Below are 15,455 nucleotides of genomic sequence, written 5' to 3'. Positions count from 1 at the left end.
ACAGATACATACATACATACACACATACACACATACGTACATACATACATACATACACACATACACACATACACACACACATACACACACATACATACATGCATACATACATACATACATACATACATACATACATACATACATACATACATACCAGCTTCTCAAATGGGAGCTTCAAGGCCCTCCTTTCGCGGCCTCCTCGACTACTACTTTGTGGCTGAGCCTGAACATGGGTGTGTCGTTTATTCGCTAAATCACGCGGCAGTCTAAAGCCGACCTTGTCTGTAGGCGGCGCATAATTTTCTTCGTACACCCGTCTATTGTCCACTTTCTGATGCCAGTTTCGCCGGTGTACACACACACATCTACTCTCTCACACTCCGCCCACACACACATACATATACACGCACGCGCGCACGCTCAAGCACGCACGCACACGCCCGAAAGCACATTGGGACAATGACGGTAACCATCATCATCATCAGCCTGCCCAGGTCCACCGCAGGACGAAGGCCACTCCCAATCACCTCCGAATGCTCCTGTCCTGCGCTGTTCGAGTCCCCCGTCCACAGTTTACCACCGAATTTTCGTATTTTCATCTTTCCATCGCAGGTCGACTTTAAAATGTTATCTGGACAGCGGCACTGCGCCAGGCAGAACGCCATGCTAGCACTGCCATAGTGCAGATCTCGCTAATTTGGTTGCAGATTTTTTAGCCGAATCGTATGGTGGGCACCATCATTCGCCGAATTTGCTTTGTTGGCGACATGGATTGACCACACGAGTTCATTGTGGGGAAGCAGAACCGGCGGATTGTCAACTCTATACTGAACGCGCCCGAGGGAGGCATCCGTTAACAACGAAGTACTATCAGTTTTTTCGAGTGGCCTGTATTCATTTGACCGCATTCTAGTCCCAGCTATCCGTCTGGCGATTTCTAAAGTCCCGTATATGAAACTAGAAATTCCTGCCCACGGGGTGCGCACGCAACGGGCGTTTGTTAAGTGAATTTTTCTTTTCGTGCTTAAACACTTTCATGTGGACTGAACGAAGAAACTCGTCTGTCCGTCTGTAACGCTCGATGTGCCACACGTTCGCCGCGCATACGAAAATAGTATGAATAAAGGGCTCTAGGGCGTTCCTATTTTCGTATTACCGTTTATATTGGCCTTGAAAAAATGTCTTTCCAGCGATGCGTTTGGGTATAGCAGTGAAGACAATCTTAAAGGGGCTCGGTTTACAGCTCTATATATGAATCGTGGGTTCAAGAGGCCCGTGGGCCAGCCTAATCTGATACGGGATTCGTTACACTGTCCCTGAAAAAATGTCTTCCCAACAACGCATATGTCTATAGTAGTAAATACTACTCTAAAGTCTGTATAGAGGGATGCATGCGGTCTTATTAATATATTCAATAAGGTGTCCTAGAGCATCCTTACTTTGATATCAGACTGTCTACACGACGCCTGAAAGCAGTGTCTTCCCAGCAATGCTTGTGTGCAATAATGAAGCCGACTTTATGGGAGCTCGTTGTATAGCAGAGTGGCTAGGACTAGGAAACAACAGACGGCGTTCTCTTTCCGGGCCTGTGCGAGAAATAATCGAGTTAGGTTTAGCGGGATACCTCACCTTGGCGTCGGCGCGCGTGTTTACAGTATGCTGTAACTTCGAAGCGCGCACCGACCACGCCGGGAGCAAATTTGATTGATTTCAGAAAACCCAACCAAGTGTATACAGTCCCTCTAACGTTACACTTTCCAGTAACTCCTGAAAAATTCAGCATTGGTAGCCAGCTATACCTGTCTGTTTTGTTGGGCGTTATGGCGAAAGGTCGCGCCGCCTTTTCCTCTCAATTTGACGTGCGCGTGTCATTTGCCAGTCAAATTCCGCTCCCTCGTACTTGTGCACGCCGGCCCGTGCAACGGCGGCGCTCCTTCTCGCTGCTTCGGCGGGCCCCGTCCGTCGTCTTCATTGACGTGCGTGTCAAGTCGCAGTTTTTGCTCGGCCTTCTAAAATTACACGGCACGTCTCATACGCATCCTCTGTGCAGCTCGCGTTTTGACCGTATTTTGTTTAATGTATTCCCTTTCTTCCGTAATATCACCCGCCATCCAGCGAGAGAGTGCCCGGGCACCTTTACCTCGTGGCGTGCTTTTCGTGATCCCTAAATAGACTTTGAACACGCAGGAACGAGCACTTTGTACGCTGGGTCTCGGACGACCACATATACGCGCGCACTGGCGCGCATGTCTGAGTGCGCGGCGTCGTTTTTGCCTCTTGTTTTCCTTTGCTGCGCTTTCGAGACACGGACTGTTCGGTTGTTCAGGAGCGCGGCTTCGCCTAATAGACCGCACTGCCATCGACAAACTTGCCTCATTCGAACACGCAACGCGTATGGATGAAAGAATGCCCGGCAAGATGGTAACGGAAATAATTCGAAATAAAGCACGGAAAACGGTCACGGGGGTTTTAGGTTCTCACATCAGCAGGCATAAAGGTAAATTAACAAAAACAAACTACAAGAGGGCCACAAACACACACGCGCTGACGCTGTGCCGCAAAGTATGGCATGGCCACCGTTTGTAAAATTTCCCCCAGCCGTGCATGCGTGTTTGACGTCGGTTTAGGAGCAGCGTGGGTTCGGCTGTGCCTCCATCTGCGAGTGTGCTGGGCTCGCGGGGGGCGCGGGGCTGCGTCGAGACTCCGCGGGCCTCGCGTGCCTAGCCGACATTGTGCCCTCGATCACTGTCTTTCACGAAGATCGTGACACGCGGCTGTCGTCGCTGCGCTCTCCCCGCAATATATAGTACCTCGGTGGCGACCCCCGGGCGGACGAAAGCACATCCTCGCGAGGTTAACCGGACGCGCGCGGATCCCTAACCGCCGCGCGCCGTTAACGAATTACCCGCTTAACTGAATTAATGTAGAGCAGTGCCCGGAAGGGTTCTTACCAAGAGAAGCCTTCAATACACGAGGTTGCGCAGTGAAGAAATAACGTAGAGGATGCTCGTACCTACTCTCCGCACAGCTAAGAAGATTACGACTGCATCGCAAAAGTAATGCCTGGTAATGCTATAGGCTACCGTAAGACCGTCAGAGAGAGCTGCAGTCTCCCCTTTCCGGGCGTATGCGGGAGCTGCCGCCGATCTGGTGCGTGCTTTTTTCCCTGGGCGCGCGCCGCATTTATCGCGCTAAATGAAGTATGGGGTAACATTCTCTTTCGACTTATGAACCCATACGCACTAGCATTTGTCCAGCAAGGTCGGTTGAAATGTAGGCTAGCTACTGAGTGAATTTTTGCCGGCGCTTGTCTTGTCGTCTGCTGCGTTGATCTTCTGTCTCTGCATCCCTGTCGCCACTCGTGGGTCACCCTACCTGCGCGTTGTCAGCGAAATAATTCTTCCACCTACGTAACCATATTGTTCATTATCCCATGCTTTCAGTTTTAACACTACACATCGCGAAAGGACTGCGGGGTGCGTCCGCTCAACGGGTTTCCAGCGCTCCCGAACGGAAGCAAACGTCCGCCTTGCCGATCATCCACACGCAAGCACCTCTCGAAGCCCGTCCGTCACCCCACACCGCCCGCGGCGTCCCTCCCCCCTACTCGTGCGTGCGTGTGGGTGTGCGTGTGTGTGTGGGCGCGCGCGCTAATGTGTGTGAACAACTGGCCTAGTTATAAAACAGTGAGGCACTGCTTGCACTTGTGAGCCGGAACCAGTGAGCCAGTGAGCCGGATTCTTACATAGCTTAAAGCGCGATGGGCACTTGGGTGTTTTCTCGTCTTTCGAGTTTGATAAGTGGGCTAAGGCGTTTCTGGCGCTTATTTCATATAGCGAAATAATGGATGAGATGAATTTGACTATACGGTTGCTCACGTTTATACTAATCTGACACTTGTGTCAACGCGAATCGCTTGAGGCAGTTCGTGTCACTACGGGAATTATGGAAACAGTGCAGATTCAGATTGGTTCCGTAACTGGCTCGCCTTATAACGTTTCAGTGGCTGGGAAAGCGCGTAAAGTGTAGCGAGAATGCTGGGAAAAGTGTAGGTAAAAATGAAAAACACGCTATAGCAACGACAAATTGCAAAAAGGCATGCTGCCTTCCGTAGTGTATGTGTTTTTTAAGCGGCAGGTCTATGTGAATGCTTTGTGACTCCTATAGGCCTGAAATTCTGACGGGCCAAGCTAGCTCCGTTAAAAGGAGCTTTTCAGCCCTCACAATACCCCATGAAAACACATTTTAATTCTCTCACTATTGGGATAAAAATAATTATCATAACATTCGGTAAAATTTGTATACGTACGAAGAGACATTTTGCATCGGTGTCAACCCCACCAACGCAGTTTGTCAGGCATTACGAACTGCGCGTAATGGCTGCAAGCGTTTTCTCGCAAGTGTACATACCTACTGTCATGATAAGTATTTTTAGCACAATTTTGACACTATTAAAATATGCCTTCTGGGGTACGAGCCGCCGCGGTGGCTCAGTGGCTAAGGCGTTGTGCTGCTAAGCACGGGGACGCCGGTTCGATTCCCGGCCGCGGCTGCCGCTTTTCTGATGAAGGTGAAAAGCAAAAACGCCCTTTCGTACGAGATTTACAGGCAGCATCATAGTTAAATCAGGAACGATTTGATCATTAAAAAGACGGAATGATTTTTTGCATTTCTACCGTTTTTGGCTTTGGGAAAAAATAGCTTGCGCATTCTCTCGCGGAGCTGAATTAAAAGTCAATTGCCCGGGCGACGCCAAACCACAGAAGACTGGGCGCTTTATTTTCCCTCCGTCCCGACTTTCCGTCGACTTTAAAAACAGCCGTGCACAGCTCGGACTATCTTTTTATACTTCGGAGTCTGGACCATTGGTCCCGAAACAATTAGTTTCCGAGCCATTTGTACAGGGGCCATTTGTTCCCGGACAGCGAGCTCATGTATCGAGTTCACGTTTCGCTCTCATGAGAAAGAATTTACTTTAAGAAAATGACGGCAGCACACACTAACGCGTAAGACTTGAAGGTAGCGAAGCTGTACGCAACCTTCACGGCCATCCCGACGGTTCAAGTCCACCATTGCAGCCAATTTGCCTCTTCTACCCTGCTGCAACGACCTTCACTCCATCATTGCTGCTATAAGTGTGGGGAGCTTCTAATTTTGGAAGTGATAACCATTGGACATCTTCTTTCTCGTTCCGAGCAAGTGTTGCCACTATTACGGCTAACGCTGGAGTTTTTTTTTTTTTTTTTTCAATCTAGGCTAATCAACCTAAGTGGGTATTATTGGCTTGACAAACGTGTGCCGGGGACGCTGGGCGGTTGCCTTGAGACACGCACACACGAGCGCTCGGCATTTTCTTGGTTTTTTTTTACCTGCCGGGCAGTCGCCGCAATCTTCGCCGGTCTCCCTAAGTGGGTGTGCTTGGCTTGACGAACGGGCGCAGGGGACGCCGGGCGGTCAACGGGAGGCACGCTCACACGAGCGCCAGGCATTTTCTTGGTATTTTTAACTGCGGACATGAAAAATTACGATTTGCTTAAAGGAGCCATGAAGAGAAAATACAACTTCGTGTAATTTGAAAGAACATGGATTCAGTATCTCACTCAGCTCCATTACCGCCCCAAAAGATGTTTTTGTAAAAAAAAACAGGGAGAAGTATTTAAAACTTTCAAATTTTGCGCCACAGTGACGTGTTATGAGCAAGAATGACGTCATACGGGCCAACAATAAAACATAATTTTCAGTGCATTAACTGCCCGTTAGCATTCAAGTGATGCGGTCAAATGGAACTAGAGGCCCCATTACAGACGTCTAGTCATGTGTCGTCACGAGAGGTCAATTAGGCGGCCGCCAATCGCACAAACAAGGTTCCGTGACGTCATAGAAAAGTTGCGGGAAATTGTCCAGGGGGTCGCAACTGCTTCACACGTTTTCTTTAATATCTCCGTTATTTGTTCGAAGATTGCGATGATATTGGTATCATTGTTATCGGGACTAAGCAGTCTTTCTAATAAACCCAACTTGTATTTTGTCTTCATGGCTCCTTTAACAGCTTCGCTGTTAAAAGTTGCGTCCCATTTGGCGGTGCGCATGATAGCTTGCGCGTCCGTTTGATTGTTGTTCGCGCGGATTTTCGTTCTTGACACTTGGTACTTCAAAGGAATAACTCGGTCATAAAACAGCGCGCCTCAAGTAGATGCTGTGGCGTTGAACGCTCTTCTTTTCTTGTGAAGATCTAGTAGGTTGCACATTTCCTCTCAATGTTTCGCGCAAACAAGAGTGTTTGCTTAAACAATCACCTTTCCAAGGCCAAGCTCGCCCGGTCAGAATGAGTGTGTACCTGGAAATTTAGATTTTTTCGTCTCCGTCTCTTATACGCAGTATTGCTGGTCGTTGTTTTTCCCTTCGAAGGTCACATTTTGTATTTGTTATTTCTTTTTATTTCTGGGCGCCACCGCGTCGCGAAAGTCCACAAAAAGGGGCGCCGCAGTGAATGCGTGGCTTTGTGGCTCGTCCACCCTTGCTGACGCCAACGTGCCGAGGAGGCGCGCACTCACTCTATTTTGGCAGCGAGACCGATTCTTAAGAGGCGCCGCTGCGCTGCGGATTATCCCGACGCGGCAACGCGAAGAATGGTCGCGGTCTTTCTTGTGCGGCTTGCGGCTCAGTGGTCCTCCCATCGACCCCACTCACCTTCGCGCGTTTTCCCCCGTGGAAGGATTACAAGCAGCGGCCCTCAAGCGTGCCAAACGGCGGACCAGCTTCCGACACCTTTTTGAGCGGCCCGCGCGCCGCCACCCGCGAGTGTGTGCTGTGCATGCGCCGCGTCTCGTCGCACCGGGTACGTGTCGAGCCATTGTCGCCAGGCGGCGCCTTTGTAGGCGGTGGCTTCGCACCGACGCCTCGGAATCCTTTTAGGTCCCCCTAGGCTGTTCGCGAGAGGGCACCCTTGTTGCGCGGTGTCGCGCTGCTGTTCCCGCTCGTTGTCGGCTACGGAGGCGCGACGTGTTTTGAGGGGGACCCAGGGGGACAACACAAGGAGGTGCTGACCCGGGCCTTGTAATTTTCGTGTCGCCTCCGATCTGGCATACAATGCGGAGGTGCTCAGACGTCTCTAAACGGTACACGCGATTAGGTTTACACTTCGCTAAACGCTCCGAGCGCTGCACGGGGAAAAAGTGCAGCGCACTCTTTCTCTGGCCCCTTTCGGGATACCTAAGTAGCGACCGCTTGTTGTGTGTGCGCGTGTGTGTGCGTGTTTGCGGGAAGAAAGCCTATACTCGAGTGACTGCGTCGGCGATCACCGTGCTCCGTTGTCCTTTTGTGTGTCGGCGTTCGTTTTATGTACTTCGGGCCGGATTCGGGGCGCCATCGATGAGGCCAATCTATGATGAAACTGGCGATGGGCACCTTTGTGGAGCCGCGCGAAATCGGTTGGGAAAGACGTCAAGAAAAATTTGCGCGACAGATGCCACGTCTTCCGCTTGACCAGGTCTCGGGATGAAAGACGAAGATTTTGGAAAAGGAGCTCCTGCTCTGAATATCTTATTTTATATTATATACATGGATCTTCCTGTTCGGCCCCATCTTAGTTACGTTCCAACGTAGTTTGGATGGCAAGAGAAACGTTATTATCCTTAAGGAGGATCTCTCTGCCACTACATCGTCGCCCTTTCGGTATTCCCACCTGTAAGAGAGGACTTAACGCACGCAGACTCAGCGTGAAAAGGCAAAGCAAAAGCAAATGTCCGGAGTTCGAGTATTACTGAGACTGCGCACCTGAGTTCCTGCTCGTCGTTTTTCGCCACTTGATGCTGCCTATTTTGACAGGACACCCAATTACTCAGTGGGAAAAATGGAACCAAATCTTTACATGAGACCATACCTCCACTGGCCAAGTAAAGGTAATGCCACCCGTTACACAAATATCTCCAATAGAATGTCAAGCGCATTTACGTAGACCACCACGCAAATGCGATGATGGGTTCTACCTCAACGTCCGTGCATTTAGACGCTGCGCAGAAAACCACACTGCCTTTGGTTCAGGAAATGAACTGGGGCCTGTAGCGTGTGCAGCTGCAAGGAGTTCGTCATCGTAGTGCATTTCTATGGGTGTGCTGCCTCCACCCATATGGCACGCAGAACCGAACCGTTAATGAAAGCGAATATCGGCCATGCTACGTCCGAATGTGCCAGTCAAATCACGGTGTTCTTGAGCCGACTACGGCATGCATACCTCCGTTTTCCCACCGCAAAAAGAAGGACAGCGTCCCGCCATTTTAGGGCTATATACAATGATGCTGGCTGGTGTATAATGACGCAAGGCCAACCGGGGCAAAGAGCACCAATGGCTATATACGCTCACGATCAAGTTCGCTTTCAAGAAACTTTGGCCCATCACAGATTAAAACCAAGAGGTCACCTATGGTTGAACTAGGCTAGGGCTGTCCATCACCGTTGACAGTGATGGTCTGTTTTTCTTGGAGGTTCCCGCAGGGTTCTCCCAGTGGCACAGTTATGTACGTAGTATGTTATAGAAGGCTCTGATCCGCACTAACCTGACTCGTCCCTCTCGTTTCGCAAAGAGCGGTGAAAACAGGTGGGGGGGGGGGGGGGTACAGCGTTTTCTTATGCGCAAAAAAAAAAAAAAAAGAGAAAGCGATTTGTTTTAATCGTGACATAAGTCAAAGAATGGTGGGGGAAAACTGGTCTGGATGCCAACGATGAATTATGTTCCATGTAACAGGAGGAGGCAGACGTGGGCATGGGAATTCGTGGATGGCCTGGAAATCAACGCTGGACGGGGACGCCGTGGACCGATACATTTACGTAGCGAGATGTCGGATGGGAAGACGTGGTAAGTAGCAGGCCTGCTATGCCCGTCAGCATGGGGAAGTGAAGGGTAAAAGGAACGAATGGGGCAGATGGGAGTGCCTGGTCGGCCGTGAAGTTTTTGAGGTGTATGATGGGAGAATATACATTCTAAAAAAGTTCCGTGGACCTGCTTCCTCACAATGCACGTGAATGACCAATCGTGGCGTCCGCCGACGAAAATCTGGCAAATAAAGAGGCCCGACTCAAGAATTATTTGACTTAAAAATGTGATCTGGGATGTTAGCGCGACCAAAGTTCAAAGTAGGCCATTGAAAAGGCGAAACGTTGGATTTGATTTCAAACTTGCTGTCTGCGCTGTTACATTGCGTGATGTAAGCATGGCGCTTTGCAATGCATTATTTCACAACGCGGAACGAATCCCTTGGTGAAATTAAATGTCGGTCCTTGTTTTTCGTCCATTCAGCCCCTTTGAACGTAGCGATAGAAAATTCCTACGCATTGTGTCGAAGCAAAGCGACGCAAATCCTTTCAATTGTAGTGTCTTTTTGCTGTTGTCGTACTTTGTCAACACTCAGGAGAATTCTCTTGAACGAGGTTGCCAAAGCCACCCCGTATATTGATAGTAAATCTTCACAATTTCGCTTTTTGAAGTCTAATTTAACATGATCAGCACCGAAGCTATAGCGTGTTTTTTTTTTTTTTTTAATTTGGGCGAACGAGAGGTAATCAGATGTTAACTGGAGTTGAACGAACGTGCGCTTGTTTTTGTTTGCTGTCATGCAGAATAACGGAACTACGACCTGATTAAAAATACCGTCAAGATACATGCAGCTGCTGCTCGGGCGAAACAGCGGCGACAACACCTGGCGACAGTGCCTGCACCTGCGCTACCGAGGAGCGTCACGTCACGGAGAGCTGCCACTCTCAGCTCCTCAGCTCACCTTGTTGTCGTCGCCGCACTTGATAACAAGAAACAAGCGAAAGCCGTCCCATCTATGCCCACAGTAGCAACTTACGATAGCCTTTGCCACGTATTCGGCAGCTGACGATCGGCGCTCACGAGGCTGACCCTCTGCACTCGGCTGCTCCAGCACATGCCCACAACCTCGCCGACTGACCACGGCACTATGGGAAGCTGTCGCTCTGTGCACGGGCTGGCACCTCCTTCTCAGTTGTTGTTAGCGCTTCTATCGACTGTGCTTATTTGGATTCCAACATGTTTGGAAGCGCCGGGAGAAGAAAGTATCGACACGCATTGACGCACTTGTGATTCTCCGAGGATATGCAATATTAGTGCAAGAATTTAAGCCTGTGTGTTCGACCTTCATGTGTGTCGGCGTCTGCATGTACGCCCATGTTCGCGAGTAGTCAGCAGGGGCCAGGGTTCCGTCCCTCGCCTCACGTCGGGGAGGGAGCAGTAGGAGGATGTTCACACCAGAGGGCGTCATTCTTTAGTTATAGCTCAAAATTATACGAAGGCCTGCGCGTCTTTTTTACCGCATCTCAAATTTTGTTTTGTTTTGTTTGGCATGGCAAGCCGTTTATGAGCGCTGCGTTTGTTTTCTTGTGCCATTTCTTCTGTTACCCTTGCCCAGTTACGAGAAGTACAGACTTAACTGCGTCAATGTGGACTTCATTCATGAGAAATTAATACGAGCTAACTTTTTCAAGGCTGTGGATTTTTATCCCCTATTTCAAGAATTTTAAATATACGTTCATTTCATTTTTACTTGTAATACATGACAGTCGAAGTAATGATAAATCTATTTTCAAATATAGCAGCCTTATAAAAACTATTATTTCTCTTGAATAACGGCATGGTAACGAACTGCAATGAAATGTTTTTTTTATGTGCCAACAGCTTACATGCTCTCTGCATGCTTCTACAAAGCGTTGCCAGATTAGAGCGAGGCTTGAACACCAGCCTCTCTTCGAAATTTCACCATATTTCCCCAGCACTAGCACACAACAACGCATACAACGTATTTCCTGCTCCTGTACCATTTCTGCCCATGCAGTTCACCAAAACAAAGTCTTGAAGATGGTGTTTTAGTTGCTCATAGCAAACCATCCTATTGCGGAGGGGGGCAATTGATTACCTGTGTCAATATATTAATAAAATAGGTTTGAGAAAAATGAAACTAAATTTCTAATTCATATCCGCCGCAATGCCTGTTTATAGAGCACTTCCTCCATTTCTAAGGGGCATGCTCGCACAGAAAGTTGCTGCGCTTGCTGTCCTTTTCGCCTATGTTTATATTCAAACAAGATCTGGTGCAACGTAATTTTCTCTCAATATGCGAGGATTTTGACCATCTGGGCAGTACGCCCAGATGGCCGGACGGCCAGAGTTTTAGAATACGGCGTGTTCCGTATGTACCTGGACCCAACTGGGCATGTGCGCATTCGTTCCGGTAGGGTGGCTTAGTTCCGCTTACGGGCGCCCGGCCTTCGCCGTGCCCGCGTATTCGTTCCGCCTGGGAGTGGCCCGCCCCGCCGTGCCCGTGCGCGCGTGCGCACTCGGGTCCCGGTACAAACGAAACACGTGGAACATACGGTACCCACGGTGTGCCAAAATTCTCTATTGTGAGGTGTAGCCGTGCCGGCACCTCAACACCCGCAACCCCCAACTTTCACCAGGTTTTCACTGTCTGGCGCCGTATTTCACCGTCTGGTGACGCTGGTTCTACACTCTTTTACTGCAAGGGTCGTTCCTGTGGTGGCGAACGACTATTTGGTCTTGAATTAAGAGCCGCAACTTGGATGCCTCGGCGTGGTTGCTTCATTTGAAGCGCATCTTGCACCTTGCTCGCTAAACAAAGGCCCAACCGAGTAGGCTGCCTGGCACGAGCTGCTTCGGCGGCCGTCGGACGCGCTGACGGCACAAGCGGGAGCTGCAGCGCCACGAAGAGCCGGAGCGGCGGCGCTTGTACGGGGGCGTTCCAGGCGTATTTCTGCATTCCGCGGCGGCTACACGCGGATGCATCCGCCATAGCCTGTGCAAGGGCAGGCCCAAATGGCTCTGGATAATGGCTTCCCCCTGCCAGCGCTAACGACGTTTTAATGCATTTGCTTAGGAATTTCGACTGGCCTCGGGCCTGCCCCTACGACGCACTTTGTTTTGCTTTGCGACCGTCCGAGCGTTCCTTTATTATTTCGGGGATAATTTTTCTCATCCCGCGGAATTGCAGGCGTGCGGCTGCGATGCTCCTCTTCTTTCGAACGCGATTTTCATCTATGCAACGGCGTGGTGGGGAGGACTACTAGATTGGGCTGTTGGTTGCCGTCTCTGATGACTTTTGCTAATATATTTTGTCTCCTCGTGCGCTCCGCTGATCCCGACATGTGAGAGGCTTGTCGCTCATCGAACCAACCTTAACGAGCACCAAGCCAAGGCTGTTTATTTAGCCGATCCATCCAAATCCATTCAAATACATCCATCCGTCCAGCCGTCCATCGACGCAGGAAACATGTCGGAGTTGGTATGCACACCTGTCTCTCATAGAGCTAGAAGATCTGCAGTTACTTGTATTGTCAATCCTAACTCAAAGTAGTCAAGGAAGAAACAGACGCATACCAAGCAGACGTATATGACAGATAGTGGATAATTTATTTCTAGGTTATTTGTGCCTCTTTGTGTAGGTATCTGTGTGCCCTGCAAATGTACAAAATACCATGCATACATAAAAATGTAAGGTATATCCCCAAACATCCCTCCGCATTCTCCTACAGAAACAAGGTCCTGCTGTCAGCAAATGTCATTTTCGAGTTTGAGAAGCATGCAGAATGCTTGGAGTTTTCTGGAGCACAGACCTGCTATGCCCCTTCTTTGCTGAATGCTTGCAGCTGCAGGAATGAGCTGCAGTTTAGGGCGCCAACACTTCTTTCAATAACCGGCATTACCTAATTTGAAGAGTCCAGGAGCATGAGATGCGCGCGGAGAGAGAAGAGATGCATTTACGCGGCAAGGGCGGCAGAAGGCAGGCCCAATCGCTTCCTTCGAAGCGAAGTGAAGATGGGCCAATTTTTTAGGGGAAAGCCTTACATATCTATGCTTCAAGCCCACTCCTTGTTAGGCACCCAAAATCTGTGGTACCGGAAAGCTGAAGGGGGGGTCGGGGCGAGCGCGAGCTGGAGATTGTGCGCCGGGAATGGTAAACAGCAGCGCAGGAGGAGGGCCGGAGAAGGGCTGTCAGAAAAAGCCACGCAGCGCGCGCTGGGAAAGAGACCGCAGCGCCGCATGATGACGATGATCGTTTACCTTCACATTCTTAGAAGTTCTAAATTCTTAGAAGTTCCTGCCTGTTTGACGCCGACTAGACTCCTGCAGACAGTATAAGCCCCATTACGGGCGACCGCTATTTCGTCACTTAGTTGTCTTGTGTACAGGATGCCCCATCCTAACTTGGAAAAATATTTGATAAACCAACTAAGACCAAACGCTGTAGCGAGATCGTACTCACGGCATATTATCAATCATCACGCAGTTACAGGCAGTATTATTTTCATTACTGAGAAATAAATGTTGCCGGTTTTATTTTGTATTTTTTAATGATTGATTGCATTTCTGAGGCGTTAGTCGAAAGTTGTAGAGCGCCTTGAAAAATCTTCGAATCAGACATTTTCTTCTGGTACTCGCGCACTTGTCTTTTTTCTGAAAAAAAAAAAAAAGAGAATCCCGCTGCCGCATGATGCAGAAAGGGCCAAAAATATACCACGTGACTACGGGAAAAGGCACCAGCTACCCTATTTCCTTCCCTCGAGGGTTGTCGTATTTAACGGCTGTATTCGTTCATCGCCGCACGGAAGAGGGTGTTTACTTGTAGCGTGGATCGATGGGTTCCGCGACCTAGCTGGTGCAGACAATGTCAGCGTGATCAGAGTGTCAGCATCTGATGACGCATCAAGCAGTGCAGTGCTCACGCTGCACTTAGCATATAACCTCCACACAGGACCAAAGGAAACTATAAGAGGATTCCAGCAGTCCATAAAAAGCGAACAAACTGACAAAAGAGCACGATAAAAGAGAAAGAGCAGGTGTTAAGAACAGTCAAGCACTACGCAGTAGTTTATTCGTAGCAATAAGTAATAAAAAGAAACGAAACGAACTCGGATGGTTACGCCCCTCGCGACTGCGCTGCAACCAGCTTAGTCATTTCACCGTCCTGCGCCTTTAAAGCCGGAAAAGGCGCGAAATACGCTTGTTGTTTTTGATTTCTATCTTCGTCGGAAGCTTTTTGATGGGAAGATACAGCGACATGAATAAAGTGCATTAGACTGCCGCGGCTTACTCAAGTTCTCAACAGCCCTTCACCGCTGTCAACCAAAGGACGTGCTCTAACAGGTCCCCGCCTGAAGTGATCGAAGCCCTCCACTACAGCGCGGCTCATAGCCCATGTGTAGCTTCGGCGCGTAGAACCGCCCAAAATGTCTAGGGCTGGTGACCCGCACAGCGCTGCGTCACTGGACATGTGACTCGCGAAGACGAACGACTGAGCGCGTGCTGCCATTCTCGTGAAAAGGAAAAGTGCTACCCGTGGGCTGTCTTGTACAGTTTGGACGGCTGCTACGCACCGTATGGAGCTCATTTTGCCTGGTTTGTCGTCGTGCGCAGCTCAAGCCGGCAGTGCTTGTGCATCGGCACTGGGAGCGGTCATTTGTTGCCGGAGCGCACACAGAGCGCATGATCGTATAAAAGCGGGCAAAAACTGACTATCGTTCACCCCGTTAATTTATGTCTGTGTTCCGTCCTATAGTAAAATGTATTCTACGAAAATATGGCCTCGTGTGTTTCTAGGCTATTGTTCTTGCAGCAGTGTTTTGCCTTTTACATTAAGTCCCGAGCGCGCAGAAGCACGAACGCATTGCTTGCTACTTCCCCCGATGCACGCCCCTTATAAGGATAAAACACAGACCGGGCTTCTCTTAGCAAAATCAAGCTCTGGAACCCCGGATTCACAAAATTATAGCTGAAAAGAGACACAATTTTGGGGGCAGGGGGGGGGGGGGGGGGTCGACAGGGTTTCTGGAAGCTTCGAAACTGCAGCTTGTACTGTTTTGCTAATTAATATTTCTTCGCTCCTTTTGTTTCTGCGTTTTCCGGAAGCGTTGCAGGTGCGCACGCAAACAATATTTTGAAGCTCGCGGCGGGGCCGTCCCTCCGTTGTTGTCGATTCTTGGCGGTACTCTTCAAAGGACCTAAAAATATACTTAGCTTTCCCAAACAAACGCTTCCTGGGTGGAATTTTCATCTTTCATGACAACTGAATCCAGTTCTGGTACGGCCTGTTAATTAACAAAAGAAAAATGTGGACATCGTGAGGACTGGGCGGAGCGCAAACTGCGGTGTCATCTTCAGCGACAAATTGAAGCCTCACATTCAGCTCTACCTGAGAGGCGGTGAGATACTTCTCAAAGGGGTAAAAAAATACTGTTGGGCTGTTATGCGAACCGATAGTTCGAAAATACCGCGCAGCCCTATTGGGTAGCGCAACCAGTACGTTCATCACCTACTTCTATATCCCGTACTGCCGAACACCGTATATCAGGCGACATGCATAAACCGCACGCTTCGTGGTATCAAGCTTTCACTCACTAGGTTGAGCGGTGGGAATTAGAGTGAG

At 49.5% G+C, this 15,455-nt stretch overlaps 1 long non-coding RNA gene across 1 annotated transcript in view; it reads left to right on the top strand.

Moving 5' to 3' along the window:
- LOC144154985 (uncharacterized) overlaps positions 1-10,915 on the top strand; it is a 141,380-nt gene extending 130,465 nt beyond the window's left edge. The window contains exons 3-4 of the long non-coding RNA XR_013319489.1: positions 8,744-8,854; positions 9,616-10,915. This is a non-coding gene — a long non-coding RNA (uncharacterized LOC144154985). The remainder of the gene's footprint in view (positions 1-8,743; positions 8,855-9,615) is intronic.
- The last annotated feature ends 4,540 nt before the right edge of the window (positions 10,916-15,455 follow it).

This window comes from Haemaphysalis longicornis, unplaced genomic scaffold (assembly GCF_048455015.1).
Source record: "Haemaphysalis longicornis isolate Haplotype H1 unplaced genomic scaffold, Haemaphysalis longicornis Haplotype H1 scaffold_1, whole genome shotgun sequence".
NCBI lineage: Eukaryota > Metazoa > Arthropoda > Arachnida > Ixodida > Ixodidae > Haemaphysalis > Haemaphysalis longicornis.
This window is presented reverse-complemented; position numbering and strand designations above follow the sequence as displayed.